This window comes from Castor canadensis, chromosome X (assembly GCF_047511655.1).
Source record: "Castor canadensis chromosome X, mCasCan1.hap1v2, whole genome shotgun sequence".
NCBI classification, from domain to species: Eukaryota; Metazoa; Chordata; class Mammalia; order Rodentia; family Castoridae; genus Castor; species Castor canadensis.
Window position 1 is genome coordinate 122097076 of NC_133405.1, and position 3086 is coordinate 122100161.

General features: G+C 37.3%; 1 non-coding gene across 1 annotated transcript; it reads right to left on the reverse strand.

Moving 5' to 3' along the window:
• Positions 1-2648: 2648 nt before the first annotated feature.
• Trnat-agu (transfer RNA threonine (anticodon AGU)) lies at positions 2649-2721 on the reverse strand. The gene has a single exon. It is a non-coding gene; the product is annotated as a tRNA-Thr (tRNA).
• Between the last annotated feature and the right edge of the window lie 365 nt (positions 2722-3086).

Sequence of the window (3086 nt, forward strand, 5' to 3'; positions counted from 1 at the left end):
ATTTCATAAATTATTTTAAGAAAAATTATTTCAATAAAATAATTTGTGATTTATGGTGAAATGTATATTGTTATAAAAATATGCAGTTTTATTAGCTTTTTATATCTAACAAAATACCTGAACCAGGCTCTTTATGAAGAAAAGAGGTTTATTTAACTTATAGTTTTAAAGGTTCAAGGCCATTGTACTGCACTGGCATTAACTCAGTTCTGGTCAGGACCTCATGGAAAACACAGTGTGTGGGGGAGGAAAAGATCACAGGGTAAGGCAGCTAGCAGAGAGAACTAGATGGGACCATCTAGTTTGACCATCTCAAACTTTTATAACAACTTTCTTGTGAAAACTACCAAGGGATCACATAAGAACTACCTTAATCCCTTTTGAGAGCATGCCCCCAATGACCAAAGGGCCTCCCACTAGGCTCCACCTATTAAAGGTTGGTTTCAAAGTATCTCCCAATACCATCACCTTAGGGACCAAGCTTCCACCACATGAACTTCTAGCGGGCACTCTACTATAACCAAACCATAGCAATAGTCATGTGTACTCACATATGTGGGAAACATTCCAATCAGATACAGAATATTTCTATCACTCTAGAAGGTTCTTTTTTGCCCCATCATTAAATATTACTGGCTCATATACCCTTGTTGAGAATTCAGTATAGAAAATGGAGTTTCAGATCTGTAGTAGGGACATATGGATTCAAGTCCAGTTTTCATAAAAAATTAGCTAGGTGGCCTTAGAAGAGTCATTAAAATGCTTTGAATTTCTTTCATTTTATGTCAAATGAAGGGTCTGATTAAATAATTCTTACTGTGCCTTCAGTTTTAACATTCCAAGCATCATGTGCTCTTTGAAGCCTCTTTTCCTCTCCTTTACTTTGTGAGCAAAGTAGTTGAGTGCTTCTTTTATTATTATTATTATTATTACTTTTTCTTTTATTATTCATATGTGCATACAAGACTTGGGTCATTTCTCCCCCCTGCCTCCACCCCCTCCCTTACCACCCACTCCACCCCCTCCCCCTCCCTACCCACCCCCCTCAATACCCAGCAGAAACTATTTTGCCCTTATTTCTAATTTTGTTGTAGAGAGAGTATAAGCAATAATAGGAAGGAACAAGGGGTTTTGCTGGTTGAGATAAGGATAGCTATACAGGGCATTGACTCACATTGATTTCCTGTGCGTGGGTGTTACCTTCTAGGTTAATTCTTTTTGATCTAACCTTTTCTCTAGTACCTGTTCCCCTTTTCCTATTGGCCTCAGTTGCTTTTAAGGTATCTGCTTTAGTTTCTCTGCGTTAAGGGCAACAAATGCTAGCTAGTTTTTTAGGTGTCTTACCTATCCTCACCCCTCCCTTGTGTGCTCTCGCTTTTATCATGTGCTCAAAGTCCAATCCCCTTGTTGTGTTTGCCCTTGATCTAATGTCCACATATGAGGGAGAATTTAGTTGAGTGCTTCTTTAAGCAACACCTTTACTCCAGGGATCTTTAAAGAGCCAATTCAATTGCCTTGTGTGGAAATAGTGACCTTTTGTTTTGTGTTCTGCCCAGAGCTTAGGTGACTATTGGTTTGGCCTTCTTCAGGATGTTTGGGGTATTTCACACCTCACACCTCAGTTCTCAATGAAATGAGAGTAACATGCAATATAATCAATCAGTCTTCCTTGGGCCACAGCAAAGTGAAAGTGCTACTTTGGCCATTCTCAGGCTTCCCTTTCACATTGTGAGCACTGAGGCAAGGGTCAATTCAGAAATCTAGTAGGTATTGAACAGTTGTGTTTCTCTTTGATGAATAAGATAGAGTTCACCCAATAGTGAAAAAATATTTTTTGTAGGGCCACTGCATTGTGTGTTTGTATACTGGCCAAAGGTGTTCAGAACAAGAAGGCTTACTATATGGCCCAACAACACTGGTTTGTTGAAACTCCATTTCCCAAATACATTCATGCTTTCTATGATGAGATTATGCACATACACATGCATATACACTTCATTTTATTTATAGCAAAGTTTTAAAAAACTGTCATTTTCCATTTATTTTTGTAAAATTGCTGGATGGGACTTGGCAGCAGTTTTCATATTTGCTTGGCCTGTGTCATGTAAATTGATTGAGTCTTGTTCATGTTCTCTCAAACAATAAATTATTAGCCTTTTAAATGCATAGTTTAGGATTTAATATTTATAGGATATTTCTACTGCAATTTGGTTTGGAATGATTCAGACTAGTTGAAAACTTTTTAATAATGTTCACTTATGAATACCTAATTTGTCATCTTTAAAGTTCCCCCCGAGAGTCAAGACATTCATGGGACTTATTATTAGCTGAGTTTTTTTTTATTCAGGGTCTTGCTATATAGCCAGGCTGGCTTCAAGCCTCCTGAGTGCTTCTATATTATTAGCTATTTCTTATCTTCATTCCTTGGTTTCTGAACTATTTTTTCCAGCCAAGTGTGGATTGAAAATATTAAAGAATTGTGTTGCTACTGAGTATGCTTTTTTGCTTGTCGTTATTTACTGACCAGAACAGTATAATAAGTATTTACACTTTACTAGATATTATAAGTCATCTAGAGATGATTTAAAGTATACAGGAGGGTACATGTAGATTACATGAAAATACTACATTTCAAACAAGGAACTTTTTGGTGGTACTGGGGTTTGAACCCAGGGCCTTGTGCTTACTAGGCAGAAACTCTACCACTTGAGCCACACTCCCAATCCTCAAACAAGGGACTTGAGCACCCTCAGATTTTGGTATCTAAGGGGGTCCTGCGAACAATGCATCATGAATACCAAGGGAGAATGAATTTAATTTTCTTCAGCAACTGTAAATGATATTTTAAAGATTCATTTCCCATTGTTCATTGCTAGTATGCAGAAATAAAACAGATATGTCTGTTGGCCTCAGATCTTGTGATCTCATAAACTCCTTCTTTGGTTCTGGGATTCCTTTTGTAGACTTGGGATCTTCTGTATTGACACTCATGTTATTTGTGAACTTCAGTTTTGCTCTCTTTAACATGCATTCCTCTATTTGTTTATCTTGACTTATTATACTGGACAGAACTTTCAGCACAATGT